This window comes from Anguilla rostrata, chromosome 5 (assembly GCF_018555375.3).
Source record: "Anguilla rostrata isolate EN2019 chromosome 5, ASM1855537v3, whole genome shotgun sequence".
Classification (NCBI taxonomy): Eukaryota; Metazoa; Chordata; class Actinopteri; order Anguilliformes; family Anguillidae; genus Anguilla; species Anguilla rostrata.
Genome location: NC_057937.1, coordinates 20468031 through 20485048, shown reverse-complemented (window position 1 = coordinate 20485048; position 17018 = coordinate 20468031). Strand labels below are relative to the sequence as shown.

General features: G+C 41.9%; 1 protein-coding gene across 4 annotated transcripts in view; it reads right to left on the bottom strand.

The window, feature by feature from the left end:
• LOC135254966 (myocyte-specific enhancer factor 2A-like) overlaps positions 1-17018 on the bottom strand; it is a 125592-nt gene that overhangs the window by 106224 nt on the left and 2350 nt on the right. For all 4 annotated transcript variants that reach the window (XM_064335600.1, XM_064335603.1, XM_064335604.1 and 1 more), the window contains exon 2: positions 4270-4393. The gene's annotated coding sequence lies outside the window, so the exon portion shown is untranslated. The remainder of the gene's footprint in view (positions 1-4269; positions 4394-17018) is intronic.

Below are 17018 nucleotides of genomic sequence, written 5' to 3'. Positions count from 1 at the left end.
GGCCTGGTGATAAGGGCATCTCCGCTGTCGTCTGGCACCGAAAGGGCAGGGGAAGACAGGAAGAGGCAGGGCTGACAGACACCATCAGCTGCTTAGCTCAGCAGCCTTTCTGCTGATTGGGCCACTGCAGAGGGGGGAGGTGCATCCAGCCTGACTTCAGGGACGAGGACAGTTGAAAGGTCGGCGTTACTTGCTTACCAATGCAACCATCCAGCTGCCCTCTTCAAAAATATAGCGGGAGGGGTGCTATTCGATAGCTCTTTTACGCCCGTGAGAAAATTGAATATCGATGTCGCAAATTTTGCCGTGTTGAACTGCCATGGCAGAACGGCACAGGCTGTACTGTAGTCATTTGTCAAATAACTTGGCGTGTGGCACTTTTGCGACCACTCACTGGAGGGGTGAACTTTGCACGAGGTGTGAATCTTTGTATCTTTGGCTGACAGCTGCAAAGCTGAGGCACAATGCTGCAATGTCCTATGTGCCAAACCAAAGCGCATTTAAAACCTCAGAATAAACGAATCACGTGGCAGGCCAGTGAAAAAATAATTATATTAAATGCATTCTCTATTTAAACGCCAGCAAATTTTTAAAACAGATCCCTGAAAAATACAAAAAAAAAAAAACCATTATATGAAGTCATACCTTTGTTCTTAATGCTGGTAAAAAAGATGCTTCTTTCAAACTTGGTAATCTGAAGGAATGTTTCTGGTGTCAAAAGGGTTGTGGATCATTTAAAATAATTATTTTATCCAGGTATGGTAGCAGGGCAAACATCAATACCATTGCGACTGACGAAATATTAATGGGGAAAACCAGGGCCTGACAGTGGTATATAGGCAGGTGTCAGTCCCATAAGGGACGAACCGAGATATTAGGAAGCCTTTTCATACTAATGCGGAGTTTGAAAGCTCATCAATTTAAACAGAAAATACCAAACACCCTAACTGTACAGTGAACTGTATGTTTTAGAAGCTTCAAACCTTTTTGAACTATGTGAAGTGTTTGTATTACATTCCGTTAATACCTATGCTGTATTTGCTGCTCTGTTCAAATGTCACCTCAAATGTCCTAACTAGGTCTGACTTGCACAAGCTGGTTCTTTAATCTCAGTGTGCCTTCCTATTCCCATCAAGGTTGATGACAATGATTTGGGAGTATGATTCATTTTGTTCTGGCAAAAAAGCTCTGACATTTTGGCTTCGCAATAAAATTCACAAATACATGGAACGAGCACTTTGGATTCTTAACTCAGTGAATGTGGAGAGAAATACATAGAACAGCACATTTATTGGATTACAGGGTATAGTTGTTTTAGAAAGACAGGGCTAATCTGTAACCTGAGCAGTTAATTCTGTGAAACTCAGTGTGTTCTTTTTTGCCTGTGTAAAACCCTGATTTGGAACAGAATTATTTTCTGGTCATATCAATCAATTAATTGATCCATCTTTACACATAGGAGAAAATAGGCCGCCATTTTCTAGGGTGATGAGGCAACTAAGGTCCTGCGATAGGTAGTGCTACACATGAGCATCATACAGACCCACACTTTCCATTGCGCCCCTAAAAAAGCCTAAAAGTCCTTTGAATGTTCTGACCGGTTCCGACGACTACCGAGGAAAAACATCACCACCATTAAACTGTGGAATGCAATTCAAGATCCGAGTTTACATAAAAATGTCTGGACGAGACAGATGGCATATCAACTAGATAACTGGCAAAAAAACGAAAGTTTTTCTGAGTGTCGAGAACAGAAGTAACAGAAGTAGGGTGGAGGGAACAAAAATAAAGCAGTCAGCTGGCGCGCATCTCGCAAGATAAAGAGCCATTTTAATAGCTCCTGAGGCGCGCGTTTGAGTTCAAACGCAGCTATACGAACGCCAGGGCTGTGAATTTATGTATTAAAGTCTGATTCAACAAATATTCCCTTTGTAACCCTACCCCTGGTGCGAGGGAGGAAGCTGGTGGGGCTGGATATTTATAAAGTGCATGTGGCACAGGGAAGTCTGCCAGGCCTAGATCCTAGTCCCTCTGCTCTCCGGTTTGGAAAGAAGTCATAGCTGCATATTTATGGCGGGCTTAGTAAACTTAGACTTGCACGGCTTCCAGTCTAATAGAGAAAGGGTTTTTATTTGGCAAACTCCAGAAGAAGCCTATTTACGGCCCAACACAGGGGCCTTTCTATCCGCGTCCCAGGGCGAGAAGAGAATGAGAGAGTGGCTAATATTTGGAAACACATTTTTGTTTGATTTCTTTATTTACCATAAATATTTCTCAATTTCCCCCGTAACCTTTTTTAGCATCAAACATGAAACAAAAAGCTGTGGTTCTGGTGGTTTTGGCCGGAGGGCGTTGGGGGTTTGGCGCCTTGGCCGGACCTAGTTACCGAGCAACCCCAGCTCCCACTCCCCCCTCCCCCCTCCCTCCTTCCCTCCGAGCCCACCGCTTCACCACAAGGATGCTTGCTGGGGATTGTGGGCCTGATCCAAAGATTATTTCTGTTTTCAACCAGAGGAAGTCAAAAGACGGCTGGCACATCCATTATATGAGCGTGAGATGAGACGGATGTGATCGTCTTTACGTTTCAGTTGGTCCTGTGATGAAAAGACCTTGGCTCGCACTCGGTGGTACATTTGTCGGAATTTGGGCAGGGCTTACCGGGCCCTCAGTGGAACAGAAATGGAGGCTCGGTGTGAGCTGCACAAAAGCATCATCAGGAACTGGGAGGAGCGGGGAAAGGGGGGTAGATTCTGCACCCAGCCTCCAGGTCTCACAAGTCCACTGGAATTCTCCATCCCGCACGAGAGAGATAGAGGCGAGAGATATGTTAGAGTGTGGGAGTGAAGCATAAAGGAGGGCGACAGAAAGAAACAGAGGGAGAAGTAAAGAGAAAGAGAGATGGAGAGGGGTGCTGGAGCAGACAATGCAATCGTGCTACAGTGAGCTTCACAGATCAGTTTGCCACATTCATCAGAAACAGATGCAAGAGATGTGCTGGACATGACTGTAACCCCAATCAAACGGTAGCCTCGCCCTGACTGACCCAAAGATGCTCCATCCATGATACACCAAGGAGGGAGACCTACAGAATACGTACTGCAATTTAAATGGGTAAATATTGTGCAATTTTACACAATAAAACCAATCAGCCGGCCAGTTACACTGTTCTGACTTGTAACAATCCTTGTTGCACACCACTCAAATATAGGTGCTGCCCAAGAGAGATAGTTCCCAAACAAAAAAGGGCACAACACTATTTAAACACTATTTAAAATCCATATTTTAACAGCCGTTTGCTCAATAAAATATCGATTTAAAATTGTGTTGCACCCTTTTCTCTGATTTATATCTTACACTGTGTCATATCTTACGTTTAAAAAATAACTGTTTTGGTTTCGACATTCATTTGCAGTACAGACAGCTGGAAAAGGCTCTCCCGATCGTTCAGCAGATATTATTACCGCAGCCATTGCAAATAATAACAGCACCATCCCCCTTCATTCTGAGAAGTTCTGCAGAGCGCACATAATCTTATGAGCACAAAACAAATGTGAGGTGCTGGCTAGAGGTTGATACTGGCAAAGCAGAAGAAACATTAATCTCGCTGGGCTGATCAGCATAGGTCCCACACACACATAAAACCCATACAGGCCTGAGACTACAGAGCACACTGCACACTGCACAGGCTGCTGGCCATCAGAGTCCCTGATACTCAATCAGAACTAATCCGTCATTTAAAAACTTGGCTGGAACAGAGAATGTTTTTGTGAGGTAATGAAAAACAAAGACGCAATACCAGTTTGAGTAAAAGCAGGAAAATGAAGACCCAAAAGAAAATAACTGAGAAGTACGAGCCAACATCAAACTTTCAAAGAACCGTCTTCAAATAAGCTGCAGAACAGGAAACAATGATGAACTTGCACCAACATCAGAATGGGTGCCACAAAACAGAAGTCAGTGCTCTTTGTAAAAATCAAGAAGGAAAACCTGGTGTTCAGTTCAAAGTACGGAAAACGCAGAGGCCCCACAGAATATGAACATATGGGAGTTCAGGCCTGTGCTGCCTTTGGAAGTATGTCAGTCAATTCGCAAGTGGAAGTGCATCAATGTGGGTTTGTATGTGGAAGTGTGTTAATGTGAGTGTTAGCAGAAGTGCATTTTTGTGCATGTGTTAGTCAAAGCGTGTTAATGTGGGTGTGATGGTGGAAGTGCGTCAATGTAAGTGTGTCGGCGGAAGTGCGTTAATGGCAGTGGGAACTTTAAGCTCACCCGTCAGAGCAGTGATCTCCTCACAGCTGGAACTGCTTTACCCAGCCCCTCAGAGTCCTCCGGCTCTCAGCGTCTTCTGCCTGTCTTCTGCTTCTCAACCACCGGCTTCCCTCCCTGGGAAAAACTGTCCAGAGAGAGCGAGAGAGAAAGGGGGGGGGAGGGGGAGGGTGTAGGGAAGATAGGGACAGGAGTAGAGAAGGCATACCAGGAAAATAGAGGGAGGAGAGACAGGGGGAGAGAGTGAGATGGAAACAAAGCAATGGATGGAGACAGAGATGAAAATAAACAGAGAAGGGAATGAGAGACAGATAGGAAATGAGTGAGACAGAAGGAGAGGGATGGATGAATCGAGCAGGGAAAAAAGTGAGAGGAAGGGGAAGAGATGAGGGAGAGATTAAGGGAGGGAGAGGGAGACAAGGAGCGAAAGTTTGACTCAGTGGTTTAAAGGCATAGCATAAGCCGGCCTCTTCCACTGGAAGCCTGAATGAGCAACAGATCACACACTCATGTACACACACTCCATACTTCCCTCTCTGGGGATACACACTGGAACCAGGGCTTAATGTCCCTGACTTACACTCCACCCTGGAGCCATGGCAGGGCATTCTGTTTGTGAGCTATGAACCGTGAGGAACCCAGGAGGTAACTGAGATACACACTGTGCTGAAGCCAGGGAATAATGCATTGATGTCATTAGTCTGTTACCAGTTTAGTGCAGAAGAGAGCGATCAGATCTTCAATCTGGTTCTGCTGAGCAGGTGTTGGAGACCCAGCTCTGGCATCTAGTGTTGCGTATAGCTGTCTTGTCGACAGCAGTTCAATGAGCATTTCCTCATGCCCCTGGCCAGATGGTCACTTTATGGGCCTGGGGCTTTGGGAGAAATGTGGGCCACCAGACACTGTATGCATGGTCCTGTGGTGGGGGGTCTCGTGGGCTCCAGGTCTTCCAGGCCTTGTTGTGGGTGAACAAAGGGTTTTGGCTGAAAGCAGTTTCCTTTGGGTCTTTAGCATAGTCTCATGCATTCTGTTGGGGTGTACCTGGTCATAGAGGTGTTCATTAACCACGACTACATGGAGTGCCAAGTGCATATTTGGTGTCGAGGGCCAATATCTGGAGATCTCAGCACTGATGTTGGTGATTCTCTGAGGTATACATAATCTAGGTATAGAGGGGAATCGTCTTGTGGGTTTAGCCACCACCAGCCCCACAGATTTGGCCACATTACCCCTGCATGTGGTCAGCTCATTTGTAACTGTGTGGATTATGAGTTTATTTCACCCCGGGCTGTATGTGTAGAGCAGAGCTTTGGTGCTTTTCTGCCCACAAAGAGACACTTTCGATTAATGCAATTCCCATCTGTGTACCAGCTCTGCACAGATTTTTAAACTTTGTTGTACTGGTGTTCAAAATGTTATTCTGTGTGGTGGGTAGGGGAGGGAGGGCCTTTGTGTGTCAATGCTGGCAGGATCAAGGAAAAACAGGTTGGCCATAACTCGGCTATCCCCTTGTACGGTGAAGTCTGGTGATCACCTTAGGAATTCGATTTTGTAGAGCAGTGTCTTTCATCTCTGCGCAGAGCACTTCCCCTGGGTATCTAATTTCATTGTCCTGCAGCACATTACACAATGCAGAACATCAATACAGCCGTGTCTTTTTGACCAGTCAGTTGTTCAGCTGCCATTCTATCTTACGTCATCAGCATTGTATTGGTTAATACACCTGAAATACAAACATGGTTTTAGTTTTGTGCCTATGGCAGCATCTCCTATTTGAGTTTGAGCTCTGATTCCTGTATTTTCGTACTTGTATGCTACTTCATATAAATATTTTCCTCAGAAATATCTTTCAGTCAGTACTATTCACGTATTTAGATTAAATATATCAATGAATATGCAAAGTAATTATTTTTTGATTTATTTCTGTTTAAAGTACCTCTAGGTAGGCTAATTATTTCTGCTTTATGTACATCTGTGGACACACCAGCGTTCACTAACCTATCAAACGGAGATCACAATACATATCCCCTACTAAACAGGAGACGTGCCACAAACCCCCAGGACATACTGTACAAGCAGACCCAAACAACAGGTGGCAACGTAGTAAACAAAAAGCAGCGCAGAGGCCTGAGAGGTCTGGCTGTCGGTTTAAAAAAGACACTCCATTAGTGATCTGTGCGTGTGATAGGTTGAGTATGAGAACACGTAGTGATGTGCTTATGCAATTGGTTGAATATGAGAACGCGTGCTTGCTCACGTCGACCGATGGTCAGCTGCAGAAAAAGTTTCCTGACCAAACTTGCTGTGCACATTTCTTGCGTGTCACTCATTCTTGTAATGTTCATATCTGGTGTTTAGATCATGCAGTTAAAAATTTTAGTTGGAAAACATTATTTCAAGCATTAAAGTTTAAATAGTGTAGAGTACAATTAAATAAACTAAGAGAGTGTTTTGCTTGTTGCCGCATGCTTTTGTTTCTCTCTCTCTCTCAGCTTCAGTGGCATGGTCCTCAAAGGTGCTCTTCTTTAAAAAAAAAAAAAAAAAGTTTATAAACATGGCATATCCACTGAGGCGATATTTTAAAAGCACTGCACCAACACATTTTTGGCCTATAAACCTTCATCGGGGTACAAATATATAAAATGTGAAAGTTGTGTAAGTCGCTCTGGATAAGAGCGTCTGCCAAATGCCTGTAATCTAATGTAATGCGATGTAATACAATACAACAGGGGAGGTCAGTGCCTACTCAAACAATCCTCCAAGAATTAATTAGCGACAATCTGCAGGTGTGAAACGAAGAGGAGTGAAGCGAGGAATGCTCCATACTTGTAAGGGCTTCGGAATGTGCCTTGCCATGTTTGGTAGGGCTTTGCAGCAGCTAACGAAGGCGGTTCGCTAGCGCTGCGGCTGCGGCTGCGGCTGCGCTGCGCAGCGCGGGCGTGAGGCCCAGGCACACCGGCAGCCAGTAATGTAATGCAATCGACCAGAAAAAAAAAAAGGATAAAATCGCTCTGCGGAGACCAGAAATAGACATTGGATAAAAAAGCGCGCAGAGCCGCTTCAATTTCCTTGCCAAGTGCCTCTAAAAAAGACGCCTGTCCCCGTGAACCCGGGCTATTTTTGTTTACCGCCACACCAGGAATACCTCCTCGTTACGGGAGAGGAGGGGAAGATAAGAGCCAATTACGTGCGCGTATCAGCCCACATCTCCAGCCTGTGACCCTCCCCTGTCCCGCCCCCACCCTGCGTCCTGTCCTGCGCAAACATCTGCAGATTTCACTAGATGCTGCACTGGGACTCGCCGTCCTAATGAACTCGTAAACTCTTCCTCTCAATACTGCCAGTTCACTGCGGCCCGTAAATCACCTGCAGCAGAGGTAATGACTGTATTATCTCTGTCCGCGCTGACCTGAACGTCGTCGCCTGGATAAGAGCGTCTGCTACATTCCAACGCGTCATATCTCTCTCTCTCTCTTTTTATTTTGTAGGCTTGTGCTTTTCCTAAAAAATCAGCATAGGTTTTTTGACTCAGTACGGCTGATAGAAGCATTTTAGGGTGTATTTATAAGGATCCGATGGTTATTTTATTTTATTTCACTTACAAACAAACTTGGCCGTATCACAACCTCAGCCAAACACATGGCTTTGAAACAGTTGCAGACCTTCATCCTTTTCTCATTCATTAAGTGAGCCCAGGGTGTTTATCTTGAACGTTATTGGTAGATAATCCTACTGACAATGTTGTGCAATGCAACATAATGAGTCAAATAGCCTGTTCTTCTCATTGCACATCATTATGCTCTCAAGGGCTGTTTGAATATTACATTTTGGTATCTCTGCAAGACTACAGTTGTTACCATTATTACTTCCCCGGAACACCTTCATAGGCCCTTGAAAATAAACCCCAGAGAATGTCTTGCTCTGACATTCCAAATAGAGAGAAGATGGGGACACAGATTCTTTAGACACACTGGATACTCACCGGATGCTTAGCTTAACACTGAAAGTTCCACCTCCCTACAGATAAAGCAAAAACATTTAAGCTGATACACCTTCTGGAAATGTAATAAGGGGCATGACCTACAGTAAGACGGCACTGTGGCAATGAACATTACTCTTAGTTTCTCCTGTAGGCCTCCGGACCGTAAGAGCTGGCTATCTGGTTAGTCTCTAGACTCTTCGACGAAACTTAGGAGGGTGGTGAGGAACCTGCCCTAGGTTTTTGTTCAGCCCACAGTCCCTTGTAACATTACAGTCCGAAAGTGATAGTTACATAGTTTAATATGGCTCATCACCCAGGGACATGCTGCACATTAGTGGTGGTAACAAAATGATGGTGGACTTTTGCACAGTGGCATGTATTTCTCCTCAGATTTTAACATTTATTTGACAAGACTGAGGCTAATTGATGTTCGTCACATAACAGGATGCTGTGTATGTGAGTGTGTGTGTGTGTGTCAACAAGTCTAGGGAGGGAGTACGGGTGGGGGCAGAGGGCGAGCCCATTCCCGGCAGTGTGGATAACGTGCCAATGGGCATGTAGAAACGAGAACCCAGAACCTGATTGCATGCCTGACTGATATCCCCTCATGAACAAGTAGGAAACACAGGAGGGAGACAAAGTTTAAAAAACAAATAATAAAGTAAGTCCTGGTTATAAAAGTTCAATCAAAAGTGTGTCTCATTCATGAATCATGAGTCATTTTCCTAAAAGCAGGCATCTGAGAAGCAGACTAAAATTCAAGAAAATTGTAAACTCACATACTTCTACTGCTGGTGAGGGGAAAGTGGCCAATCACATTTTTGGAGCAGATTGTACAGTATGCCCCCAGCATTAACACCCCTTGTGTCTGCCACCAAGAATTATACAATCACCACCTCCTATCACTTTTCTTCAATGAGGCCATGGCACCCTCATTACTCAAGGGCTAAAATAAGGCAGCCATACTTCTTTCACCCACAAGACCATGGTCAATACCATCTCCATTGCAATCAAGAATGGGAGAGCAGAGGGCCTGAGAATGTCACAGTAGTTTCATTCTCATGCACCGCTGTGCCCACAGTCAAAGCCAACCTAGCAAACAGCCCAGATCCTCCCCCCCCCCCCCCAATATAAAAAGCAACATACAACACAGTATCGACTTTATTGACTGATATAAGGGTCAACTGCTTGTCAGCCCAAAACAGTGCTGAACTAACACTTCAGACACTATCCAAACTTTAGAATGTGAAGATTGTGGAGAGCTTGAATTTCTCCAATTATGCAAGATATTAAGACAAATTCGTATGTGGTTCAGTAGGTCATTATCACACACAGCATCCTACCCAAAGGCAAGATTGTCTACAACGGATAACAAAATGTCAGTTAGTGTTGTGGCTCTAATCCAACAGACAAATTTGGCAATTTAAGATGGGTATGCAGGTTTTTTATTTGCATGTATGTATGTTACTTAAATAAACGTGACTTAATATAAATAAGGCATCTACCATTATTTCAGTATGTGAATAGTATGCATGAATGAAATAATTCAACTGTTTCCAAAGAACGTATTTACCAACAAATTTGAATTCAGATATTAAATTGGGAAATAATTGTTTTTCAATGTGAACACTGAACATGGGTAAACAATACTGTAAGTCAGATAATATGAACTGGTTCGTTTCACTAATCTACAAAAATGTTTCTTAATTAGCCTATGTAAGATTCAATGAACTGGCAACAGAATATAGGCAGTCACAGTCTAACTATAGCATAGTTGAATTAGGGCTCTATACTGTATGTTCAGACATCAGGCTCATCAGGATTCTGGAATTACAATAAAGTGTCATGTTAGGGTTTAACCGAAAGGTCACAGGTTCAATTCCTGGGTAGGACACTGCCGTTGTACCCTTGAGCAAGGTACTTAACCTGCATTGCTTCAGTATATATCCAGCTGTATAAATGGATACAATGTAAAAATGCTATGTAAAAAAGTTGTGTAAGTCCCTCTGGATAAATTCTGGTAATGTAATGTAATGTTTACTTTGATCTAATGCTGCTGATTACATATTGATCAGTGTCTCGATGTGAACTGCAATGTCAGGCTCATGTTTCGACAGGCTAGCCTACATGCAACTACACATGGTCAAAATGTACAAGCTATTTTGCAGCTTTGAACGGGCAGACCACATGTAAGACCTGTGATTGGTTATGAAACTCTTTGTGGGCTTCTCAAGAATAACGATGGGCATAGGGCTATTTCATCAGTAGTCAACATCGACTTTGATGACGGAGAAGCAGATAATCTGCCACAAATGTCTTCATGCTTGTTATCTCCTTTCCTCCAGTCACCTCTTCCCCTGCTTTCCTCCACATACTTACGGGTAGGAGAGGAGTGGTAGTAGGGGAGTGGAGGAAAGGAGGTGAGGAATGAAACTAACATACTCAGCATCTACATGGCTCAATGTCTTTAACACAGCAGTAAAACAGACAAGTAGGTACAGTCACAAGAGCAGAGTTTTAACAGACATTGTTATAATTATGTTATAATTCCATGTAATATTTTTCATTTGGGATTTCCATCAAGCTTACTTTTGTATATGTACTGTATAGTATATTCAGCAACATAGGCTATATCCACAGGCTTTAGCTCAGGCACACAAATATATCAGACTGCAAAATATACAATTACAAGAGATGGCACGCTAATTAAAGATAACATCCAGAGTGTTAAAATATTAAAATATGAAGCTCCTGACACCAATAGAATGTTGAAGAGCTTTGTCTTAAAATGTCCACTCATACGCCCAGACATAAATAATTTATCTGTTGGTAAATAGCAGGCCTGAGATGTTGCAAAAAGGAATTTAATGGGATTAACTCCAGAGCTTTAGAACTTAAATCTTTAGTACATCATTTTGAATTGATTTTCCTTACAGATAAGCAATAAATTAAGCTCTTGAATATCCTTTATTTGAATCTGACATCGTTTTTTCTTAAACTTTAGGATGTTTCACCTACAAAATGCAGAGTTTGTTTTTTTTTATTCTGAGCCAGAATCGGAATGTTCTTTTTTTCTTTGAACAGAAATAGTCTGGAAAAACTTTGTGGCTTTATAATGTTTCCAATAGTTCAAAATAAAAAAATATCAACCAAGACTTTTGTTAAAAACACACCAATGTACAGTATTTAAAAAAAATGTCACTCCTGAGCAACTGACCTTTGTGACATCACTCATCATTCTGTGAGAACTTTTAACTTTTATCTCTCCAGTCAGTAGGCAGAACGTCCTATTACATTTCAAACAGGAAGTTTGCTCTTACTGGTTTGCTCCACTCCTTTGAACATGGTTCACAGAATTTTGGCTCTGCTAGTTTGATGCTGGGGTAACAAGTTAAAGGCTATGCAATTGGTCAGTTTAAAGGCCACACACACAGTCACTCCCTCAGACATACCTGCAACGTGCTGTTTATGTTTACAAACATGTAACATTTCGGTCTTCTTCAGTACACCCCAAATATTAAACTCACAATTGGTCAATTTGTCAAATTCAGCGCAAAACAGGATTTACCTTTTCCATTACTGAGTTTGGCACAAGGGTCTCTATATGATGGCAATGGCAAGCCAGTAGAAATGTATGGGGAAAAAATATATAACGATTATATTAAGAGTACAATCTATTTCCTCAGGAGTCATATTACCGGTATCATACATAGACACAGTGTCTGGTTTATTTTTGTAGGTTACAAAAACAGGCAAGTGGTAGTTCAATCAAGGTAAATGGCTATAGCTAGCTAAGAATTAAAATTGTGACTAATACAGAAGTGAAATAAATTGCGAATAGTATCAATGTTTTTCATACCAATCCAGATTAAAATATTGCTCTCAGCCTTGTTTATGAGTTATATTTTTAAAATAAACCTACATATTAAATACCTTTCACCTTACCCCGAGACACTTTCTCACCTACAGTAGGTTCTATGCCAGACTCTGACAACATTGTTCCCTCAACAGCAAATTTTTAAAATAACACCTTTACTTTTTCATCAACTCTTTTGCCCTCCATGTCTGAGTTGTTTTTGGAACTGGCAACACAGCAGCATGGTACAGTAAGGGGGGAAAATGTGCAAAAATACATTTGGGATAGACCTACTACTCACTGTACAGGTAGCCTGTTCGGTTGGCTTGGCTGCAATTTTTGGCCTAAAAGTTAAAATACAAACTTGGAACTGTCCAATGGTACATTCGGAATGCTTACGTAATACACTTATAAAACAATCTTTATGTTTTGATAGCTGGTATCCAAGAAAAAAATTAAAACATTAAATTTAATATGCAGCTAATAAACAGATTTGAGGCACATGGAAAATGCATCACATTTGTAAAAAAATATTTAGCCTATACACAACTCCTCAGACATGCAACATAAAATAGGTTTATAGACTCCAGGCTCTGGAATCAATGTCACAGGGTACATGGGCAGGGTCAATGGCGCTGAGTATAGGTGCACTGGGCATGACTAGGTCAAAACTGGGCTGGATTGTGATGAATATATTATCAGTGGGCGTGTTGCAGCAGAATTCACTCATAGCCAATCAAATTGCCTATTTTCATTCTCTTTAAGAGTTCACAAAGCACCCTACTACTGACATCCACACATCGATTTTGTATTGCTATACTGTATGGTGTATACTGTCACGCTGATGTTGCATTTGTTTCACAAGGTAATGTTTAAAATCGAAATCTATACTTTTACCAAGTGCTTAATAAGTTCCCATTAGCCTACACCTGATAATATTACATGCAATTGCAGTCCATAATTTCTTAAAAGTAAATTCAGCAATGCTTTTTTTTTGAGTGTGTAGTAGGATATTATAATGAAATGAAAACCACCATATACTGAAATAGCTAATGCAGAGACAAGTTTATTTGTATATTTAAATGACCAAATACACAACTGCTAACGAACGACTTCACCAAGCGATATTATTCATTGATATTATACTCAAACATTTTGTTTGCTCTAAAAAACACTAGGTAATCCATTCACCAAAATGGCTTCATTCATAAACACCAGAATGCTGATAATCATGAGAACTGTGCAAAGCATAGCCTAGCCTACTATTTAGTTTCACAGGCTACAGTGAGGAGTCTACATCTTTTTATGTGATGAAATGAGCTTCACTTTCCTTTCATAAGTTACAGTCAGTGCCTGGACTGACTAATGCTCTTTTGGCTGAATGGAAGCATAATCCCTGCAGCAATGCTCCAACATCCAGTATAAAGCCTACCCTGAAGAGAGGAGGTTGTTACAGCAGTAATGGGTGGACCACTCCATATTAATGCCCATAATTTTGGATGAGACATTGGATGTTAGGTGTCCACATACTTTTGGCCATGTAGTGTATGTCAGAGCTTAGAAATCTGGGTTTTATACCTTCTGAATCTGGGGCAATCAATTATGTACTCCATTATGACTAGAAATTGAAAGAAAGTATAGCCATCCAAACAGACATATGGCCAAAGAATTCAAGGAAATATAACAGAGCTTTTTCTGTCTTACCAAACAGGAGCACACTTTTCATTTTAACTAAGGGCACATAATTAAATTATATGATTGTTCAAGTTCAACTTGCATTTATGGTCATTCTTCTCATTACACATTGGAGCAAGAAAAAGATCTGAATACAGTGCCACTGGCACCACAGTTCAGTATAGTTTGGTATAAGAACAGCCATAAACTATGAAAAAGAGAAATAAATATAGGAATTAAAATTATAAAAAAGACAATTAACAATAAATGTTAAATACTCATTTTTTTCCTGCTTGTGAGATTTATATCAAACTCAAACTGGACAGCATATGATCCACATAAACTGTTGATTGGCTTTTGAATAGCCTGTGATCATGCACACATTGCATGGGAAAATGAGCAGTCCGCCCTATGCTGGGCTGTGACTTACACCATAGGCCTGGTCTGAGCAGGCGGGTGGCGGGGGCGCAAATCGCAGACCAGGCAGACCAGAAAATTGTAATGAGCTGAACCAGAATTACCGTCTGCTGTTCGATCTTCACTGACACGCCCCCAGCTGCGAGTCTCCTCCCACTTCGGGACACGGTGAGTCAGGAAATTAGCAAACAGCTCAGGCGAGTCAAAATCCACGATGAAAATGAAAATACCACTTTGCCAGCGCAACGGCTCGCAGTACGCCCTGCGCCAGCCTGAAAATAAAGCCCTCACTTTCTGACACCAGAGGACATTTTGGTCTTGTTGTAAAAGCTTACAGTAATTTTTATAATAGCCAAACCGCAGTGTAAATATGAAAACACACAAGTTACCAACACTGTTATCGGGGTTAGGAGCAGCATCACGGAAACAGCACCTTCGCTACCACCACGCTGATGACTGGTCATAAAGCTCCTCACAGGCAGATCAGTATCGCGGGCAAACACCACTCCTGAGGTCATTTTCATAACTGCACACCATGACCAGATTACTTGTCTTCTGAGGCCTGCAATTACTAACCAAAACAGACAAGCACCGTGCGAGCCAGCCAGGAGAGTGATTTATATGGCAGCTGCTGATTGTGCACCACCAAATTCAGACAGAAACTCTTCGCTATTTAAGGCGGCGATGAAATATTGATAAAACAAATAAATAAATAAAAAAGCAATGACAGGTGCATGAATCAACCTCTTGCTAGTTATTACTCATTTAGTTGCCTGGGCATTTCAATCACGAGGGACAGAACCATTGACGTGTTGTTTGTGATCCCACATGCAAAAAAAAAAATACTTTTGCCATCAGGTGAGAATGCAGCGATTGAGTAGAAGGCACTGGTACACAGGGAAATAGTGTTGTTTAATATGCATATTTAAGTCCTTAATTACAGGTGGTGTGTGTGGGGGGGTCCCATTAGACATGACAAATCTTCCCCAGTCTCAGTTCACAAGGTGAAATCTACCCCCCCCCCACAAACCCAGGCTTAAGGATCAAACTCCACCTATGCCTTTCTGGCATCTTTTGATCCTTAGCAGGGTGAACGTTTTGCTGGCTGATCTGTCTCAAATTGTTATGAACATCAGTATGTGGTAACCATCAAATGTTTCTGTACCTTTTATCTGCTTTCTCACAAGATTCCTTGCTTTTGTTTGGAGGCAATAAAATAATATGCAGCAACACAAGATAGTAAGATACACAGTAAAATGGTTAATTCAACTCTAACAGAGTTTATTTTGTGTACACTGTAAAGAGTTTGTGAACACTGAACTGTGTACATATTCTGTATGCTACAAACATACAACAAAGTCAGAAAACAGTAAAAAAATAAAATAAAATAAAAAGGTGCCTGTTATTAAAAATAATTTTACTCCAAACAGTGATTTATCAGGGAAGATTAAACTTATAGCTACCACATGTAATATCTGGGAAAGCTGAGATGTTTTTTATGATAACAAGAACATGGTTTCTTAAAGATTTCTGTGACATTACCATCACTGTGCATATACACACTCACAGCCTGTTAAAAGCAGAAAGTCTGGACTAGATGATTTTAATAATATTCCGCACTCATCCCAAGTGTTGAGGGTTGTTTCAGACTATAGGCTACTACCGGTCCAAACTGAATAACTGTCCCCCCGTGGTGGACTAAATGTGTTGATTTAAGAAAAGTAGCAAAGTGTTATATTACAAAATTTTTATTTATTTATTTCTGTTCCGTAGGACAAGGGATTTTACTTATTTGCACATATAACATTAACCATTCGACTCTGTTTTATATTTCACTTTCATCAATCGAATCATATGTGCTTTATTGCAAGGCGGATGCACAAGCAGAACGTCTTTTCTATTCGCTGTTTGGTATAAAAGAGTACTGTAGCCTATTCGCCATGCTTTCACCCTGTTTGCAGGCAGGCAGCAGTAAGAGCGCACTCAAAACCAATCACATACGGCAGTCGCCAATGCTGCATTTTTAAGTGGGTTTCGGAAAGTGCAGCTGGCTACAGGAAGAACACAAGTGCCGCTTCTCTGCGGACCAAAGGCTGTCCTGTTCTCCCAGATCTTGCTAGTAGCGCAAGATATCAATGCGGAATTAACTAAACTAGACTCGGGAGGGAGTGTTCCTCCATTCCAGCTCTGCCTATAACCTCTCATATGTAGGTTGTTTTAATCACCCAGAGGAGAGGGTCCTGGTGTTGTTGTTTTTCCTAGTTTTTAGTGAACTAATGAAACATGCAACACTTTAATGAATGTCTAGGTCAAGTATCAGCTTCCACTTCCACTATCCCAGACTATACTCTGTCCCAGGTACGTTCAGAATGCTTTCACAATTCACAGAGAGGGGTGAATGAAAATGAAAAAGCCTTGAGATCCAAGCTCACAGCAGATTCACTGAGAATATTTTAGCCACAAAACAATAACCTTTGCGGAAAAATGTGGCGACATTTAGTCTTCCCTCTTAGTAGATCGTAATACATTTATTTACTGAGCTTAATTAAGTAAATATATACTTTAATTACGTTAGCTGGGGTCAGGATGCGCAAGCTCTTCAGCCCTGAGCCCCCCAAGCAGACACATTTCACACACGTCAGATGCTGAAGCCTGAAGCAAGAGCCGCGCGCCAAGCATGAAGAACTGGGCTTTAAATCAACGGGGGGAAATCAATGCGCCGTTGACTTCGGTAAAATGTAAACTCCGCTGCAACCCCCCAGAAGATGCATTTCAATTAATGGCAGACGGTGTAAGCTAAGTCCATGGTCTACACCATGAGTG